The sequence below is a fragment of the Elaeis guineensis genome, chromosome 14, assembly GCF_000442705.2.
Source record: "Elaeis guineensis isolate ETL-2024a chromosome 14, EG11, whole genome shotgun sequence".
Classification (NCBI taxonomy): Eukaryota; Viridiplantae; Streptophyta; class Magnoliopsida; order Arecales; family Arecaceae; genus Elaeis; species Elaeis guineensis.
Genome location: NC_026006.2, coordinates 33379990 through 33393373, shown reverse-complemented (window position 1 = coordinate 33393373; position 13384 = coordinate 33379990).

Genomic DNA, 13384 nt, shown 5'->3' with positions numbered 1-13384 from the left:
CCGTCCTTGGTCTCGGAGGTAGGGGCCCGAGCAGTGGAGGAGTTCAAGGCCTCCTCCGAGATGGAGGATCTACAGGTCCAGTTCGATCAGGATGCCTTCATCAAGGGTTTCAAACTCTGCCAAAAGAAGGTGGCTGGAAGGTTCCCCGAATTGGATCTCGACTTCCTGGATGAGGTGTCCGACGATGAAGCCGGACCATCCAAAATCGCTGCCGATCCCCCTCCAGCCGGGACCTCGTTGACCGCTGCGGCCGCCGCTGCCGACCTTCCGGGGATGTCGAGCCCCTCCACTTCTGCCCCAGAGGTCTGGAACCTCTAGCTTTGTATTTTTCTTTTGTGGTAACTTTTCTTCATTCTCTTGTACTTGAAAATTATTTAATCAATGAAATTAGATTCTTCTTCACAGAGGGCCCCCCCTTTTTTTTTTCTTCTGTATTCTTTTCCTTCTCTTTTATCTTCTTGTACTAATTTGAGTCATGGTGCTTTTTTCTCCCAACAACAGTGTCCTGCCGAAGCTCTTCCCCTGCCACAGGGGATTCCTCTGCAGTCGATGATCCGAGACCTCAGAAGGAAAGTTCGGCAATTGATGAAGAAATCCAAGAAGCTAGAAAATGAACTTCGTCGGCTGAGGAAGAGCCATTCGGAAGTCACTGCAGAGGCTATTCGCTTTCAGAACCTCCACAGAAAGGGTCTCATGGAATACACCCAGAGGAACACCGACTTCATGATGGAGCTTGAGGAACTTCGAAAATGCACCAGTGACCGATCTTGGACTCAGGCTTCCAAGATCAGCTCCCTTGAAGTCGAGCTGGCGGCCGCACGGGAGAAGATCGGCCAGTTGGAAGGAAGCTCATCCTGGCTCACAACCCAAGCCGACCGTGATCGAGACTGGTCAAAGAAGTTCTCCGACCTTCAAAAGCAGCTGTAGGATGCTGAGGCGAACTACAACGCCTACCGAGATGGCTGGAGCGGACAAGTAGAGGACTACCGAAGGAAGCTCCAGATGGCAACCGATGAAGTTGCCCACCTCCGGAGGTAGTTGTCTGAGAGAGTCTAGCTTGCCTCCGCACAAGGCTCCGACGAGCTCCACTCCTTGAGGGGAACCATGGCAGAACTGTCTATGGCCCTTGGGCGGGAGGAGGTCGAACTGCAGCAACTAAAGATTCAGCTGGTCCACGAGCAGCAGGCAGTCAAAGATGCCGAGGCGGAGTCTGAGGTCCTGAAGAAGAGTCTACGAGAGTCGGAGGGCGAGAGCCAGCGGTTCCATCAGATGTGCTGGGATATGCTGCTGAGAAAGATGGAACTAGAGGAAGAAGTTGAAAACTTAAGGCAATCCCTAATAAGGACCAAAATCAAGAGCTCGAAGTTGAAAGAAGCTGGGCTTCCTTAGAGTTCCTTTCTCTTTTTTTTCTTTTTTGCCTTTCATCCTTCCATGTATTCTTTTTCTTTTCTTGTCGTCTCTCCTTTTGGCCTTCAAGGCTTTGTAATATATACTTCACTAATGAAATGAAAAGGAAATTTTCCATTATCTTGTCCATTTTGGTATTGAGTTATCGTTTACCGAACTTCTTTTATCTTTTGTCTTGTCCGACACTGTCGTTGTTTGAAGGTTCCCGATCGCTGTCGTGTTGATTTGCCTTTTTGGTTCATGATCGTAGGTCTTTTCGAGGCCATTTGAGTTTGACGCTTCCTCCCGGTGCTCGTGCTTGGGGATCCAAACTTCTCGTTACTTTGAGGAAGTCGATTTCTCCTCAGCCTGTGTTGAGCTCCCTTTTAGTGGCTGAGGGTTCCTTGATAGGAGTATCCTTCCTCATCGAGACGAGGTTCCTTGTATCTTTGATGTAGTTTGTTTCTCACTTATCGCTGGTGTAGTTCATCACTTTTCTTTTTTCATCTCCCCCTCTCTTCTTTTTTTTTTTTGTGTTCGAGTGAGGGTTTTCCCTTTGCTCTTAACAGGGTCGTGAGAGCATAGAGGAGCCGTTGAGGAGGCCTTCCTCCTCATCCGGTCTTGATCGACTGGGTCTTTATTTGCGTCAGGATGAGGTTCTCCTCTTATTCCCGACAGTCAATTTTAGCTCATGTTAGGATGAGGTTCTCCTTCTATTCCTAACAGGGCTATGGGGGCACGTAAGGGCCGCTGCAGGAGCCTCTCCCCCCATCCGGTCTTTAAGTAACCAAACCTTCAACTTTGCTCATGTTAGGATAAGGTTCTCCTCCTATTCCTAACAAGGCTGTGGGGGCACATAAGGGCCATTGCGCGGGCCTCTCCCCCCATCCAGTCTTTAAGTAACTGGGCCTTCGACTTTGCTCATGTTAGGACGAGGTTCTCCTCCTGTTCCTAACAAGGCTGTGGGGGCACATAAGGGCCATTGCGCGGGCCTCTCTCCCCATCCGATCTTTAAGTAACCAGGCCTTCGACTTTGCTCATGTTAGGATGAGGTTCTCCTCCTATTCCTAACAAGGCTGTGGGGGCACATAAGGGCCATTGCGCGGGCCTCTCCCCCCATCCGATCTTTAAGTAACCAGGCCTTCGACTTTGCTCATGTTAGGATGAGGTTCTTCTCCTATTCCTAACAAGGCTGTGGGGGCACATAAGGGCCGTTGCGCAGGCCTCTCCCCCCATCCGATCTTTAAGTAATCTGACCTTCGACTTTGTCCATGTTAGGACGAGATTTTTCTCCTATTCCTAACATGCTTAATTTTGACTGAATGAGGGAGTTACTTCCTGTCGTTATAAGCTCATGCCAAAAGGATAAATATGCAAATATAAAATTTTTATTTAAGACAAAGCTATTGGTAATACATTCATAGATTTTTCAAATCCTATAGCCACAGAAGGTCTGCTCCCCGTCGGGGTCCTCTTGAGATGGATTTGATAATCCCAATTGGAGGCTGATCTTCAGGCTGCTCCTCCCTCCTTGGCGGCTCCAGCTACGGTAGGGCCCTAGGCCGGTCTTCCCTACCTTCAGATCGGCATCGAATGAATCTATCGGACCGACCTCATCTGATGAGCTCCTCGATCTCGTCTCAGAGCTGAATACACTCTTCTGTGTTGTGACCATGGTCACGATGATAGAGGCAGAACTTGTTAGAATTATGCTTTTCGAGGTGTGTGTGCATCCTTTCCGACCTTGGCAGCTGCTCCCTAACCTCCATCAGCACTTGAGTTTTCGATGTGTTGAGAGGGACGTAGCTGTGAAATCTTCCTGGAGGAGAGCTCCGTCGAACTCTGCGGTCCGGGCTCCTCTGCCTACGAGCCCGGGGAGGAGTCTGGACACGCTTGTGTCTGAAGGGAGTTCGAGAATGTGGCCGAGCTTCACTCGGCCCTTTTTCAACTACGAGCTTGCTGGAGTCCCCCGCCTGTCGCTGCTTCGCGACCTCCTCGTCCTTCATCTTGAAGGCTTCTTCTGCTCGGGCATATCCTTCGGCCCAAGCAGCAAATCAGCAAAGTCCTTGGGATATTTCTTTTTCAAAAAAAATAGAAGATCGTTCTTTTGAAGACCGCCCTTCAAGGCAGCCATCACGACTGATTGGTCCAAATTTCGGACCTCCAGTGCGATGACATTAAAGCGGTTGACATAGGCTCAGATGGATTCTCCCTCCTTCTACTTGATGTTGATAAGGGACTCCGAACCTCTCCGAGGGCATCGGCTGCTAACAAAATGAGCCACAAACTAGTGGCTCATCTGATCAAAGGAGAAGATAGTACCCGACTTCAGCATCGAGTACCAGTTCCTTGCTGCTCCCTTCAAGGTAGATGGGAAAGCTCGGCACAAGATGGCATCTAGCACGCCATGGAGCCGCATCATTATCCGGAAGGCCTCCAGGTGGTCAACCGGATCTGAGGTCCCGTCGTAGCTTTCGAATTGGGGGAGTTTGAAGTTTGGCGGGATCGGTTCCTACATGATCATTTGAGAGAAAGGAGGGTCAGTACAGATGTCCTCACCATAAGCAGGGAGAGCATGGTGGAGCTCTTCGATCCATCGATTCATCTCCTGGAGCCTTCAATCCAGGAGGTCCTCTCGACTGCGAGTCTCGAGGGTCTTCTGGTAGAGTGGAGGTAGGGATCCTCCAGGAGTGGAATCATGATTAGACTGAGGGCTCTCCACCCTCGGATTCTCCTTTCTGGGGAAGACAGGATGACTGGCCCAGGTGGCCCACCCTACTGTTGGATCTTGGAACTCCGACGATGCTCTTTCCAACCGCACTGACGCCTGTGGCTGTTGCTGCTGTGCTGCATGGCCTGCACTACTTTGGTGAGGCCTCTGACCTGCTGAACCAGTAGGTCGAACTGCTCCATACCGACTGTCGTTGTCGGAGGAGGAGGAGGAGCCTGAAAAATTGGAGGCGAGGTCGGAGCCTGAGATCTGGCCGTGGAGGCCGTGGATTGCCTGGTGGATGCCTTTCGGGGAGGCATCAGGTGGAGATCTAGTAGGAGAAGGAGAAGAGAACGTCGGAGAAGATGATCGGAGATAGTCCCGTTGAGCACTCCTTTAAGAACAAGGGTACTGCAAAGACACGGCCCTTCCTCTAGCGCCAATTCTGTTGGTGTAGAATTTCGTCGAAGCCGAAGTTGCTGGAGTCGAGATGACCGCAGTAGCCGTCGGGACCTACAAGGGAAGTCCAAATCAAAGTTGGGGGTACTCTGGCAAGACTCTCTGATTCTCGAGTCAGTACTCTGCTTCAACAGAAATGGAGTGGTCGAGTGAAAATTTTAGCAGAGTTTTGAGATAGAGTTTAGAGTTTAGAGAAGAACGTATCTGGGGATCCCTTTTTATAGATGGAGAGCGTAACCGATTGACAGTGACGTCTGTAACCGCCTGGTAGTGGGCCGTTCAGAGCCACACGAAGTTTGTTATGAAGAGTAGTGGCGTCAGGGGTTGTTCAGGGCCACGTGAAGTTTGTTACAGAGAGTGAAGTGGTGTCCGTTGTCGCGACTTGCCAAAGAGTGGTAGAGCCCGGAGAGTGGAGTGGTGTCCGTTGTCGCGACTTGCCAGAGAGTGATGGAGCCATGTGGAATCCATTGCAGAGAGTGGAGTAGGGTAGTGGCCATTGTCGTGACTTGCCAGAGAGTTCGGATCTGTCAGTCGGAGCTCGGCTGGGATATCTGATGGAGCGGAATGGCTCTCTACCCCATCGATCTAGGAGAAGCTCGGATGTTTTCGAGGCTGCTGATGCATCTACTATTGTCGGACGCCTCAGGCACTGATGCCACAGGCGAGAGTCATCTGCTGTAGAAGCTCGGATGGAGAATTTTCGTTGGTGAAGTCCGGTAGGAGTCTGATTGCTAGAGAAGTTTGTCTGAGATTCGTCTGATGTGGAAGCTCGTCTGAAGATTATCTGTCGGAGAAGTCCGATTTCATGAAGAATCTGGCGGAGGGTCGGCCGGCGGTGGACTTCGGATGGCATTGGGGAGGTTCGGCAGACACTGAAGGTGATCGGTCGTTGTAGAAATCTAGCTGTCGGGATCCGTCCGTCATAGAAGCTCGTCCGATATCCATCCGCTATGGAAGTTCGGACGGAGTCTGGTTCTTGTAGAAGGCTGAAAAGAGACCGCTTATTGTAGAAGCTCGATCGAAGATCGGTTATCGTAGGAGCTCGGAGTAGCGACCTGGCCGGTGGGTCCTGTCCCATTGTAGAAGCTCGTCTGGGATCCGGCTACGAAGAAGCTTGGCTGAAGTCTACCTGTAATAGAAGTTTGGAAGAAATGTGTTTACAGTAGAGGCTCGAATGAAATTTGCTTATAGTAGATATCCGGGGTAGACCGCCCGCTGTAGGAGTTCGGAGTAGACCGCTCGTAGTAGAAGTTCGGAGTAGACCGCTTGTAGTAGAAGTTCGGCTCTCGCAGGAGCTCGGTTGGAATCCTGAAGGCGGTCGACCATCGTAGAAACTTGGATGGAGTCTAATTACTGTAAAAATCTCGTTGTCGGAGAAGCTCGGATATTGACGAAGTTTGGAAGAAGTTCAGAGAATAGTTGATCACTATAGAAGGTCGGCTGATAGTGAAGCCTAGAGAGCCTTTGGAGTGGCCTGGTAGATGGATGGAGAAGCTCATTGTCGGAGAAGTCCGGAAGCTCAGACGGTTGAGGGGGTTCAGAGAGACGCCACACAAGGTCGGAAGCCAGAAAAGCCCTGGAAGGGTCGGTCTTTTACAAACTTCGGCCGGGGGGTATTTTATACCCAACAGTACCTATTGGCTGTAAGTAGATCTATAAAAGAAAAATAAGAACCGATAGTAGGATAGAGACCTATAAGGCTAGGCTCATGATAAAGGGTTATAGTCAGTGCAAAGGCATTAACTATAAGAAAACCTTCACACCTGTAGCCATACTGAAATCCATCTGCACTCTATTTATTGTTGTAGCTTATTATAATTATGAAATTTGGCAGATGGGTATGAAAACTGCTTTTCTGAATGGATATCTTGAGGAAGATATCTATATGGAGCAGCCTTTGGGTTTTACATCCGGTGATGGTGATCACCGAGTCACCAAGCTATAAAAGTTTATATATGGATTAAAGCAAGCCTTTCAGAGTTGGAATCTTCATTTTGATGATGTAATCAAATCGTTTGGTTTCATTAAAAATGAGGAGAAATTCTGTGTATATAAAAAGATCAGTGGGAGCATAATAACATTCCTCGTATTGTACGTGGATGATATTCTCCTTATTGAGAATGATATTCCCATGCTGATCTCGATCAAAAGATGGCTGTCTAAAGAATTCTCCATTAAGGATCTAGGAGAAGCATCCTATATTCTTGGAATAAAGATCTATAGGGGTAAATCTAAAATGATACTAGGTCTGTCACAAAAACTATACATAGAGAAAGTGCTGAAGAGATTCAGCATGAAGAATTCTAAAAGAAGACTTTTACCTCTTAGGTATAGTATTCATCTTTTCAAGATGATGTGTCTGACCACATCTAAGGAGATTCAATGTATGAGTAAAATTCCTTATGCCTCCATCATAGGGAGCCTCATGTATGCCATACTATATACTCGATCTGATATCACCTTTACTGTGAGTGTCACAAGCAAGTATCAGTAGAATCCAAGCAAGGACAATTGGATAGCTGTGAAGAACATCCTTAAGTACTTGAGAAGAACTAAAGATTTTTTCTTGATCTTTGGAGGAGGTTCAGAGTTACGAGTCGAGGGTTATACTGATTCAGATTTCATGTCTAATTTTGATAATAGAAAGTCTACATCAAGATATATGTTCATATGCAATTGTGATGCAGTCCGCTGGAAGAGTCCCAAGCAACCCATCAAAGCAGATTTGATCATAGAAGCTGAGTATGTTGCTGCTTTGGATGTTGCAAAAGAAGGCTTCTGGTTCAAGAAGTTCATCATGGAGCTTGAGATAATGATAATAAATATCATACCACTGTATTACAATAATAATGGAGCCATAGCACTCACTAAAGAGCTGAGATCTCATCAAAAATTGAAGCACATCGAGCGGCAGTTCCATATCATACATGACTATCTCAAAAAGAAATATATCAAGGTACAAAAAATAGACTCCATGGAGAACGTAACAAACCCACTGATAAAGCAATTGAGCCAGCCAAAGATGGAAGTCCATCTTGAGAAGATGGAACTTAGATTAGTGGCCAATTGACTTTAGTTCAAATGCGAGTTGTTGGATGCATGTCCTAAAAGCTAATATGGTTGACATATTGTAATAACTTTAGGATATAATTTTATACTTAAAATATTAATTTAATCAATAAAAGGATAAGTTTTATTTTTATTCAAGTGTGATGTATCCTTGAATCATCCATAGAATTAATGCTTATGATACATATTCTCTAGGTGTTGAGAATTAGAGGTATATATAATTAATTTTTAAATAGCTCCCAGTCATAGTATCATCATGAGGATGGTGATCAATTCGAATAAATCGATGCACAGATCGCTTCTTTTAGGGTAGATAAGTCTCTGATATACAGTATAAAGATACTGAGCAATGAGTGTGGATAGTTGTTAGAGAACAACTAGTATTGAGCATGACCATATGAAAGATCATATAGATTTCTATTCAATCATCAGTGATCGTCTCGATGCTGTAGTTGTATGAATGATCTTATGACTTGCAATGGCATGATTACTCACAGTAAAACTACTGGAGTTTGACGAACACAAACATGGCCTCATTGAATATTTGCAGTGGATACTGGTAATAGTCAGTCCACTATAGGAGCAGGGTGCGCATCTAGATAGAATCATTGATCTTGATAGAAAGGGGTAGTCCTATGAGATTTGAGAGGCTAAGTTCGTAAGTCTGTGGCCATAGCAGTATGATTGATGGAAAAAAAATTTTATAAGAATCATAAATGAAATTGAGCTGATCGAATCTATCATATGATTGATGATGAGGTTTGATGATTTATTTATAATCTGCCATCTGTTGGGACTCACGATAGAGGGACTAAATTATACGAAAACTACATCTTGAGGTGAAGAAAATTTGCAGTAGTACAGTACATGCAATTTTAAAATTTTATGCAGCAAAAATAATAGATTAAATAATTTAATTCTAATTATATGTATAAGATCTTATCTTAGACTACCACATCATGATCTTTGATATGAAAAATATGCACTTTATATTTGAAAATAAAAAATCGCATCTATCTCATCGACGCTGAAATTCTAGATCTAACTATTAGATCTACCATAGAAATCAAAATAAGTTAGAGATTATTATGAAATAAATTTGATCTTGATCTCCTCTGATCCAATGGTTGGAGAAGGTATTCTTCAGATCACTCACAGCCACACAGAGTCGTCTGGCCTCTATAGTAAGATCCACGTGAAGATAGACACAGATCAGGGACTTGGAGGAGCTAGCCTGCAAGAAATTTCGATAGCTGATTTGTTCCTCCTTCTTCAAGTACCTTGGACACTCCAAAATAAGAGAGAATTAAAAGGAGAAATAGAGGAGGAGGAGAAGAGGCTCTAAAAATAAAAAACACCAAGGGAATGATCATGGGACATCCAAGAGAGAGGACCCCTTTTTATAGACTAAGAATTAGGGCTTTCCAAGGAAGGGCACCTAGAGTCAATGCCAAAACCTCATTTTAGTATCCTAAAAAATTTCAAAAAAATTATTAGATTATGTAGAAGGATTCTAGGGTCTTACATGCTAAAAAATTCTCTAAAAAAATAAAAAAAAATTAATATGATACCAACAATATTCTATATATGAAAAATTTCTTTCCTAGTTTACCTCTTATCTCTAATTTGGATCGCATTCGAATTAGGCAAGAGATAATATTATGACTCATCAGCTATAACCACCTATCCTTATTGGATTCTCTATCATGATACTAAAAATCATAGCCCAAATCCAATTAGACATGGAGAAATTGGCATGGATCCAAGTATGGCGCAAAAGATAAGGATAGAGTCCTAGTTGACAAGGACTTTTCATTTTCAATTCTGATTCTAATCCAAATCAAATTTGGATTGAACCCACTAATATAAATGAACCTAATCCAATTAAAAATCTAAATATCTCATCAAATTTTTAACTCAATAAGGAATTAGCCAAGTCAAAATCCTGATCGAATCAAGATCAAATTTCTCTTGTAATCAGGCTCGATCATATCAAACCCAATCAGAGTCGAACTGAGTCTAATTCAATTAGACTTGTTCCAAAGCTCTTTGCTCGATCAAATTGAGTCAATTAATAATCTAATTATGAATTAATTTTTTAAAAATAATAGAGTCTCAGTCTTAGTGGGACTCTCTCCCGAAGTCCTAGTTGGAGTAGGACTCTTCACCAGAGTCACAATCCAATTAGACTCTTTAGCCATCTGATCTGATCAAATCTTCTAATGCATATGACCCCATAGGTTCGAACCTAAGCTGATAGCATAAAAATAACTTTCTATACCAATCGATGTAATCATCTAGCAATGATGATCCGACGATCGGATAGATCGAAATATTGCAAAGCAACCTTCCAGAACCAACTGGTGTATGGTTACCGTATAATTCATCCCTTTGATCCAAATGCTCAAGGTGACCTAGGGTTTAATTGTCAATCCTACTTTAGTTGACCAAATTATATTTCAACCTTTCAAATCCATCTCATGGATTACTCTGGCCAAGATTTTATTGAATTAAAATATGCTGATGCATATCTCCTACTAATTCAGAGGGATCAATTCCATCTTAACTCACACACTGACTTGATAAGTACTTAACTGCACCCACTAGCCTTTCGACACTGAGCTAGAAACTCAAATGGTCCAGTACTAAAGTACAATGAGTTGCTTACAAGTCACCATGGTGGTCTCAGATTAGAGGGATACTTATATCCATACCCTTCACGAGCTACTCTTAACAGCGGAGTGCTTGGCACATGATCACGTTCGATATGAACGTACTCCTACATTTCATCTATATGCCATAATAGTATCTTCATACTTCTTGGTTAAGAGGACAACCAACTCAAATGACATATAATGACCTACACTTGATATCGCTATCATCCTAGTAATGGTGTATCATTTGATCGCGAATATTTTTAAGAACTTAACAACAAATCCTCCTTTGTCGATTAATCGTAGTCCTAAGGACTTCATTACAATACAAGAGTTCAAAGATGGATAATTTATAATAAAAATATCGAATAATTTTATTAATAAAAATTTATATATAATTTATAAGATGAGCATAATCGTCTAATGATTGGCTTTGGGACACATTTTCCAACAACTTCCACTTGGACTAAAGCCAATCGGTACAGTATTGAATACCCATCTTCAACTTGTGGTCATCGAACTCTTTGATTTTGAGAGCTTTAGTAAATGGGTCGGCTAGATTCTCTTTTCTATCGATCTTTTAAAAGTCGATATCACCTCAATCCACGATCTCCCGGATAAGGTGATAGAAGTGCAGAATATGTTTGGTGCGCTGATATGATCTCTGCTCCTTGGCTTGAACAATGGCTCTAGTATTGTCATAATATAACAAGATAGGACCATCAACGGAGGGTGCCACTCTGAGCTCATCGATGAACTTTCACAACCATACAGCTTCCTTTGTAGCATTGGATGCTGCGATATACTCCACTTCACAAACAGAGTCTACCATAGTATGCTACTTGAAACTTTTTCAATAGATCGCTCCACCATTTAAGATAAAAATATAATCTGACACACTCTTGCTATCATCATGGTCTGACTGAAAGTTTGAGTCGGTGAACCCCATCAGTTTCAAGTCAATTTCACCATACACAAGCCACTTGTCCTAAGTATTTCTCAAATACTTAAGAATAGTCTTTACGACCTTCCAGTGATTTTCTCTTGAATCAGACTGGTATCTGCTCACTACCCCTAGTAAATATACTATGTCTGGTCTCGTACATGTCATAGCGCACATAATAGAATCTACTATCAAAATATATAGAACTCTACTCATATACTCTCTCTCTCTCTTGAGAAATTATCGGACAATCTCCTTTTGAAAGAAAAATTTTTTGACCTATCGAAAGATAGCTTTTTTTGAAATTCTCCATGCTGAACCATTTCAGCATGGTATCTATGTACGTGGATTGTGAGAGCCCAAGCAGCCTCTTAGATCTATCTCTATAGATCTTCATCCCTAGGATGTAGGTTGCTTCTTTCATATCCTTTATGAAAAATTGTGATGGCAATCATATTTTTATTTCTTGTAATGTTGGGACATCATTTTTTATTAAAAGAATGTCATGCACATACAATACAAGAAATACAATTATGAAACTATTTGTCCACTTATATATGCAGGGTTCCACTTCGTTTCTAACGAAGCCATACGTTCTGATCACCTTATCAAAACGTATGTTCCAACTCCGAGATGCTTGCTTCAATCCATAAATAGATCTCTGAAGCTTGCCATCTTAGACTCATCTGTGAATGTGAACCCTTCAGGTTGTATCATATACACCTTTTCATTCAGCTCTTCATTTAGGAAAGCTGTCTTCACATCGATCTACCAGACTTCATAGTCCAGGTAAATCCGAATAGATCCGAGCATTGCCACAGGAGAAAATATCTCATCATAGTCAATACCATAATGCTAATAATAACCCTTGGTAACCAAATAGACTTTATAGGTCTCCACCTCCCCGTCTGTGCCCCTTTTCCTCTTGAAGACCCACTTACATCCTATGGATTTAACCCCTTCAGATGGGTCAACCAATGTCTATACATCGTTGACCTTCATGGACTTCATTTTAGATTTCATGGCTTCAAACCATTTGTCAGAGTCAGACCTCTGCATCGCATCCATGTCGGTGATCGAATCCTCATTATTCTCATTGAGTTCAATAGGATCTTCATCTCAGACCAAAAAACCTAAGTATCTATCCAACTGATGCAGTACTCTACCAAATCACCTTAAGGATGTTTGTGTGTTGGGCTCCGGGTTTGATCTCATCAAATTCTGTTCAAATTCAATTATTGGTGTCGATTCTTCTACCAGTTGAACTTCATCAAGTTTGATTTTACAGGCACTTATTCCTTCACTAAGAATTTTTTTTTTCAAAAAGTATGCCTTACTGCTGACAAACACCTTTTGTTTAGCAGGCAGGTAAAAGTAATATCTTCTCATTTATTTGGGGTATCTTACGAAATTACACTTATCGGACCTAGGACTGAGCTTGTCAGTTTATAATCATTTAACATAAGTTGGACACCCCAGATCCTAAAGTAAGAGAGGTACACTCTACTCCCTGACCATATCTCATATGGTGTCTTACTAACTGACTTGCTCGGTATATTATTGAGCACAAGATAGACTGTTTCAAGTGCATATCCTCAAAAGAAGATCGACAGAGTTGCAAACTCCATCATGGACCAAACCATATCCAACAAAGTTCGATTCCTCCTTTCTGAGATGCCATTATACTGTGGTACCCCTAGAGGGGCCCATTGGGAGAGAATCCTATTCTTTCCTAGATATGTCAGAAATTCACTGAAGAGGTATTCACCTCCTTGGTCAGACTGAAGAGTTTTAATACTCTTTTTAGTTTATTTCTCTACTTTATTATAAAACCATTTGAATATTTCAAACGATTCAGACTTATGTTTCATCAAGTAGATATACCCATACCTAGATAGATTGCCTGTGAACATAATGAAATAGCTATACCCTCCTCTGGCACATGTACTCATGGGTCCACATACATTAGTATGTATCAGACCTAGCATATCACTGGCTTGTTCATCTTTTTCAGTAAAAGGTAACTTGATCATGTTTTCAAGCAAATAAGACTCACAGGTAGGTAACGATTCATAATCGTCTTTATCAAGAATTTCTTCTTGGGCTAATCTGTTCATCCTTTCTTATTGATATGACCTAGCCTACAATGCCAAAGGTAGGCAT